The following is a 7,493-nucleotide window of genomic DNA, read 5'->3' as shown; positions in this document are numbered from 1 at the left end:
TTGCCTGGTCCGGCCAGAAGCTGGCGCATCCTGGGAGCTTTAAAACACAAAAACTAACATCCAGCTCGAGGTAGGTGCCGGGAGCTCAGCGCCCTCCCAGGAAACCGCCCACTAGCGACCTCCCGGCTGGGCGTCAGTCGAGGGCCCACTTCTTCAGTCAGCAAGCGGAGCCGACGGGAGGCTCCGCACCTGCCCGGCCCAGGCCCGCGGCCATCAGCTCCGGCGGCTGCTGCGGCGTTCCGGTGCGCGCGCGCGCTCAGCCAATCGCGTGCTCGCCCGCCCCCCGCCGCCGCGGTGAGGCTGGCGCCGGGAAGAGGAAGAGGAACATTCGCCCTCCTCCTCCCAGCGCGCGGGCGGCGGCGGCAGCGGCACCGGGGTCACGAACTCTGACCTTTCACTGACAAAAACAATAACAAAGCGCGGTCCTTCCGCGACCCCGGCGGCGGTAGGGCCTGGCCCACCGCCCCGTTCCGCACCGGCCCGCCGCGGCGTCCCGGCCGCTCGAGCCCCCGGGCTCCTGCCCTCCGGCGCCCGCCCGGCCCGCGCCCTGCCCTCCGTGCCGGGGGCGCCCGCCGCAGACACGGGACCTGCTCCGCGGCTGTTGTGGCGTCCGACCCTGAGGTAAGAGCAAGCCGCCGGGGCGAGCAGGGCCGCGGCGCGGCGGAGGGAGGGCCTGCGCCGCCATGGAGGCCGCGGAGACCGAACGCGGCCTTTTACCTTTGCCACGGGGCGGTGGCGGCCGCGGCGGCGGGCGCTTTGCATAGTGGGCCGGGCCGCACCCTCCCCTCCCCTCCCTTCCACTCCCCTCCCCGTCTGCGGCCGAGCCCGGCGAGCCGCTGTCTTGACCGGGCCGGCCGCGCGCCGTGGGGGCGGAGGGGAATGTCCACGGCCCCGCCTCACGCCTGGCCCTCCGCCAGCGCCGCCATCTTGTCCCCGCGGCGCCGGCCCGCCGGCCGGGCTCCCTTCCGCGCGCCTGGCCTGCCCGCTTCTTCCTGTGTTCCCGGCTCCTCACCCCAGCATTCCCCGCCTGCCGTTGGTTGCCACCCTGGCCCAACCGCCGTTTTTCCTGACTGGGAGGGTGGAGGGACGGGGAGGGAGGCGTGGGCAGGGCGCGACCTCCTGAGTGACGGCCGGGCTGACCAATCGCCCCCCGTAGAGGAAGGCCGCGGCCTGCGGCGCCGCCCCCGGGGCTGTGCTGGTTGGTTCAGGCGGGAGAGGGAGGTCCCGGGGGCCGATAGTGCGGGGTGTGAGTCTCTGAGGAACTCGGTGGGTCTCAGACTGGGAGCCTGACGCTGCTTTTTGAACCCATGGCGCGACCTGGAGGCAAGAGCTTGTCGGCACACGGAGGCTCCTCGGGCTTCGCGTTTTCCTCACGACTCTGGACGGAGTCCCTTGCGGGCTCAGTTTCAGTCAGTGATAGCGGGATGGCAGACGTTCTTGCCAAGCCGCGCTTCCCTCCTCAGCATTGTTTGATGGTCTGTTCTCAGAAAATGGAGTCCAGGCTACCCTGCGAGCCTCAAAGTAATTTGCAAATAGTGGTGTTAGTTTTTTGTTTTTGGTTGTTGTTCTATTGTGCTGGGGACAGCTTTACCATTGGGTTACATCACTACCTCCAAAATGGTAATGTGGAAAAATTCGATATGAAACCAACTGGAGTGGAAAACTTGTGATTCTCTTCCTTCGTTCATTAAACACAGATGAACCTAGTTTTAGGCACCAGGGATACTTCGGAGATTTGACTGGTCAAGGAGCTGTTCTCCCCTAGGGTGTTGGGTACAAAGGCGGTACAAAGGCTCAAGAGTAGTCAGTTCCAAGGAAGAAACTGAATGCTCTACTGAAGGAGTCGTGAGGGCATTAGTTTAGATTGGAGGACGAGGAAGGCCGGCTTTTCTGAGAATGTGATGTTTAAAAAGAGTTCAGGGAAAGATCGGGGTTCTAGAGAGCAAGCTTGAAGATGGGAAAAGAAGGCTTTGGACATGAATGCTTCTTGGCTTGTGGGGAGAGCCTCAGAAATTCACTTTACTTCCAGATTTAAAGCCTTTGTTGGCTTCTTTTGTCCCTTTGAAGCTATCAAATAATGAGCTGAGCTCCACTTATACTGTAGGGCTGGAATATGAAAATGACTTAAGACATGGATCCCTAAATATGTGCCTGTTAGTCCAACACTGGATGCTCACAAAATGGAAGTTAGTCATTGTGATTACTCAGTTTACTGAGTTTGCTCAGTTAACTAAATGTGATTTGGGGCAAATTACTTAACTGTTCTTGAGCCTTAGTATTTTTATCAGAACAATAATAGAACCTTATCTCCAGAATTGGGGGTTAAATGAGATTATGTAAATAAGTAGCTTATATATGTCTGCTATATAGTAAGTACTGAATAATACACATTATGAAGTAGTAGTTATCTGTTCAGGACATTGGCTTAGACAGCATAGTATAGGAGCAAAGGCACTGCATTGAAGCATGAAATTTGACTCCTTTTTTCAGCTACTTGTTTAGCGCCCAATACAAAAGTTTATTTAGAAAACTATGGACCCAGTAATAACACAAGTATGCATTAGAATTTCCACGTAACAGTAGTAGTAGAAGGCCTTTTCCAGAAACCTTTCTGATGTTTGCGGTGGTTTTCTTATTCCTTATTGTCTGTGCTCTAGACGTACTAGCCCACCTTTATCTTTGATTTGACAGTGTGGCTTATTATCTTTTGTTGCAGGATACTTGATCCTACTGTGGTCCTCAAAACTGTGAACTGTAAAACCCTGTTTCTTTGGTGTTGTTGAGCCCTATCACACACCTTTAAAGCGAGAACTTTCTGTTTATTGTAAACAGGTGATTATGGTGTGGTTCACCCAGCCCTAGCACACACATTCAATCCAAGAGCTTTCGGTATACTAGATCTAATACAGTTAGATCCAAGAGCTTTCGGTATACTGGATCTACATAGTTAACCCAAGGTTAAGAGGCAGCGCTAGAAACCAGCTGAAAGGAATTATAGAGAAGGAAGGACTTTGAGTTGGATATTTAAGACAGCGTGGAGAAGAAAGGACTTTTAGCTCAAGCTCTGGTTTTAGCTCAGGCTTTGGCTCCTTAGCTCTCCGCCTTTTTGGGCTTTGAACTAGCAAGCCTTCCGCCTTGAGGTTTTTTGGCCTTTTCCTCCTGGGCTGTCAGTTGTACTAGTGAGCCTTTTGGTTTTTTTCCATCCAGACCTATGCTGAGAAGGAAGGTGAGCTGGGTGCTTACTCTGCCTCTCTGAGCTAGCCAGTTTTCACCCCAGCATCTGGCTCCTGAGTCCTTATTGGTAAAAGAGAACGGTTGGGATTTTCTTAATAACAACAATCTTCCCTAGGCCTCTCACCTTGATATCAAACATTTGCCTCTTACATTCCTCCCATCCCTAGTCATGCAGATCTCTGTCAGAGCATGCCTTTCTCCAGGATGTCCTCCTTGGTTCCTAATGCCCGTGTAGGGCAGATTCTTTATATTGTGCTTCTTTCCTTTATAGCTTTTTATCTCACTTTGTAATTACTCCCTTATGTAATTGCTTGATTAATGTCTAGCCTCGAAAATACACTATCAGCTTTAGGCAGGCAAAATTATTTTGCAAATCATTACGCATCTAGTACTTAGCAGAATACCTGACACTTTTGTTGAGTAAATTGTTAATTGATACTGCTGATAACTAAATGCTGCATATTTAATTGGTGCCTTTTTACCCACACTTGGCAGTTGGGTAAGCAACACCAGCAATAAAATGCGCATATTTTGCAAGGAATTTGAATTGGACTTCAGTAGACATTCTTTTAACATTTATTTTTTTTTTCCAGAGATAAAACTGACTGATGCTATGAACTAATTGGAAATCCCCTTTTGGTTGCTTACCAAAGTGAAAAGCAAATTTTACAAAATAAATATCAGACTTCCCCTGGGAAGTCTGATAACTAAAATACTTGTATATAACCTAATGGAAAGGACTGGCCAGCATGCAGGAAGCCTCAAGTTCCATTCCTGCATAAACTTGGTACAGTGGTGCATATTTGTAATCCCAGCGCTGGGGAGGTGGAGGCAGGATCAGAAGTTTCAGTGTCATTGTTGTCTACATACAGAGTTTGCAGCCATCCTGGCCTACATAAGATCCTTTGTCCAAGCCAGGAGAGGTGGCACTTGCCTTTAATTCCATCCAGCACATGGGGAGGCAGAGGCAGGCAGATCTCTGAATTTGAGGCCAGCCTGGTCTACAAAGTGAGTCCAGGACAGCCAAGGCTACACGGAGAAACCTTGTCTTGGGAAAAAAAAGAAAAAAGTACAAATATTTGAAATTAAATTACAGTATCTTTTAAAATAACAGCAGTCAGAGTTTTAGTTCTTTCTTTGGATGTTTCAAGAGACAGTTTAGGTTAAGATAAGCAAACACTTTCAAAAAGTGATTGGAGTAGGCTGTCCCAAAGTGACTTGAAGCCCAGTGGGTTCTACATTGTTTTCCTGAATATTATGAGGTGATAGAATGGTCATAGAGTAAGGTAACCTTTTTTCTCCCTCCCAAAGCATGGTGGCTCTTCTTTTTGGATTCTTCCAAAAGCTGGAGGTGTAAAAATCACAATGCAATTGATACTGTAATGCTATCTGATCTTTTGAGGATGCAGACCCTTTTGCATGCACATGTGTAAGAAAGGGCCTTTTTTACGTTAGTTTCTGATACAGTAATAACAGTCTAATTGAAGCTTCCAGGCTGTTTAACCACAAAGGGGCCTTCTAAAAGGAGACACAGCTACCAACATATAGCTGCAGTTTTCCCTAGTTACTTTGTATCTAACCCCTTGTCAGCCTGTGTAGTGAGTCCCCTTAAAGAAGAGACCCATCCAGATGTGGTGGTGGCTCAAGACTTTGCTTCCATACACAGGAGGCAGAGAGGTAGGTGTATCTCTGAGATCTAAGCCAGCCACTACTGAACTCTGTGTTGAGATCAGGAGTAGGGTCTGTGTCTGTGGCCTCTTCATTTTATAAGAGGAGTTATAGGAAGTTTTGAGGGTCTTTTGTTCTGTTTTGTTTGAGATGATGCCTGGGTTGGCCTTTAAACCCTGGCTCCTAGTGATCCTCCTGTGTTAGCCTCTGAACAGCTGGGACTATAGGTCTTTGTGCTACCATGCCTAGGTGGGAAAGTTTATAATACAAGGAGCCACGTGACCTCGTGTTAGAAGGAGCTTGGGCTGTGGAGTCAGAAAAACTTGGCTTCAAAATCTTGAGTAAGTAATCTTTGAGGCTTATACATTTGTAAACCGGGAAAAAGGGAGCCAACACTAAGATGGAAGAGAGTGAGCTCTGAGGAGTTACCCCAGTGACTGTAGACAAGGGAAGTGAGCCTGTTGATGCGATGGCCTGTATCTTGCTTGAGTGTCTCCACATACTGAGGCTTACATTTGGGTATTTGTCTTTTGATTGAGTTCTCCTGGGTGCCATTTGCTCCAAAGGGTTGAAGCATCAGAATGGACACCAATGTGGTCTTAATAAATACTTAACAGGGACCATCTGTGAAGGAACTTAGCAAAGGTGCTGAAGCCAGTCTGGGCCACATACTGAGATTTAGGTCTGCAACTCTATTGAAAAACAAAGTAGGAAGTGGCCTTGAAGTTCATTGAAACCAGCTTCACACCTGATATAAATTTCCTCCATTTTGGTGGGTCTTTCATTATTGCTGGCTATGCAGAGCTGATTTCTTATTTTTTTGAGACAGGGTCTCATTATGTAGCCCTAGCTAGCCTGAAACTCTCAGAGATCCACTTGTCTCTGCCTCTGAGTGCTAGGTAGCATCAAAGGTGTGTGTTACTTGACCTTTTCTTCTGTGTTGTGATCATCTGAAATTCATTCATGTTCCCATCACGCACTATATAGAAGATGGTTCTTCTTTGGTCTTTAGAGGTTTATCTTGCTTAGAGGCTGAGATTCTCTGTCATTCTTTGCTGTCCTGTTGTTCCTTCCCCAAACCTTTGCCGGTTTTGCAAACCTTGGTAGCCTGTAACCCTCATTACAGTTGCCCTGAAAGCTGGTGTTAAAGCAGGAAGAGCTTTCTATATAAAGGATAACAGCCTACAAACATTTTCAAGTAGCATAACTCATAGTAATGAGAAGGAGGTGTATATAGTGGGGAATGAGTACAAAAATATGGGCTTTCTATGCTCGCTTTAGCTCCCAAATAATGACATGGAGAACTTTATATTTATTAATAATAAATTTAGGCACTATAGCTGGGCAGATTCTCAGTTAGCACATTCTAAATTAACCCAACTAATCTGACACTGGCCTACTTCCCAGCTACATGGCCTGTTACCTGCCATCTTAGTATTGCTCTGGCTGCTGCTGCTCCATCCATGTCACAGGTGCCCAGAAGTCTGCCCTGCTTTTTCCAGTTGTCTGTCCCTGATTCAGACTAACAGAAACAGAGTCGGCATCACCACTACTACACCTGAGTCTTTGGTAGGATGAGGAAGTCACCCACAGTGTGAAAATTTTAGGAGCAGTCCCTACACAGAAACCTGTAGCAAAGCCCTAGTAGAATAGGAGCAACATGGGGTTGAAAGCTTCTGTTTTTCCCTATTCTCCATTCCTTGTTGTACTTCCTCCCCCACAGGAATGTTATTTCTCCTTTTTCTTCCTGGAAAAAAACAACAACAACAACAACAACAACTAGTTTCCTTTGGATGGGCATGATGGGCAGGAAATCACAAGACCCATAGGTTAAGTGATCTTTGACTCTTAAAAGTAGCAGGCTATTGATTACTGGATGTGGATTTAAACTTGGCCTTAGAGGCATTTAAGGAACATTATATTAACTTTGATTATATTATTATATTGTCTTATATTATACTTTGATTTAATTTCATGGTTTAAGTTTCAAATCCTAATTTGACATCTAATCTGTGGCTTTGTGTTTTTCGTATTCTTTTTAGATTTTTAACTTTCTATGAATTATAAACAGGTTTCTACATGGGTCTGACCTAGTCCCTCTGCATGTATATTATGGTTGTATAGCTTTTTCTTCTTGTGGGACTCCTCTAACAGTAGGAGTGCTCTGCATGTATATTATGGTTGTATAGCTTTGTCTTCTTGTGGGACTCCTAACAGTAGGAGTGGGGCTGTCTCTGACTCTCCTGACTGCTTTTGGGACTCTTTTCCTCCTATTGGGTTGCCTTGTCCAGCCTTAATATGAGGGAGGTGCCTAGTTTCATTGCAACTTGATATGCCATGTTTCATTGATATCCCTCTGAGGCTTGCCCTTTTCTGAAATGGAGGAGGAGTGGAAGGGGACTGGGAAGGGAGGAGGGAGGGGAAACTGTGGTTGGGATATAATATATGAGAGAATAAATAAAATTAAAAAAAATGTAAAAAAGAAGAAATAGGTTTCTAACATAACATATTTAAACTATATCCTGTAATTCTATCCAGTAGTATCTTTTCTTTCTTTCTTTCTTTCTTTCTTTCTTTCTTTCTTTCTTTCT

The 7,493-nt window shown here is 47.1% G+C and overlaps 1 protein-coding gene across 3 annotated transcripts in view; it reads left to right on the top strand.

Annotated features, from left to right (window-relative positions):
* The first annotated feature begins 397 nt into the window (after positions 1-397).
* Positions 398-7,493, top strand: part of Nr2c2 (nuclear receptor subfamily 2 group C member 2) — a 58,991-nt gene continuing 51,895 nt past the window's right edge. Inside the window, exon 1 of one of the 3 annotated variants that reach the window (XM_055628610.1) lies at positions 398-621. The gene's annotated coding sequence lies outside the window, so the exon portion shown is untranslated. The remainder of the gene's footprint in view (positions 622-7,493) is intronic. The other 2 variants (XM_055628607.1, XM_055628609.1) reach the window with 2 other exon arrangements.

This window comes from Psammomys obesus, unplaced genomic scaffold (genome assembly GCF_907164565.1).
Source record: "Psammomys obesus unplaced genomic scaffold, mPsaObe1.curated_primary_1811, whole genome shotgun sequence".
Lineage (NCBI taxonomy): Eukaryota > Metazoa > Chordata > Mammalia > Rodentia > Muridae > Psammomys > Psammomys obesus.
The sequence above is the reverse complement of the archived record's forward strand: the minus strand, read 5'-3'. Positions and strand labels throughout refer to the sequence as shown.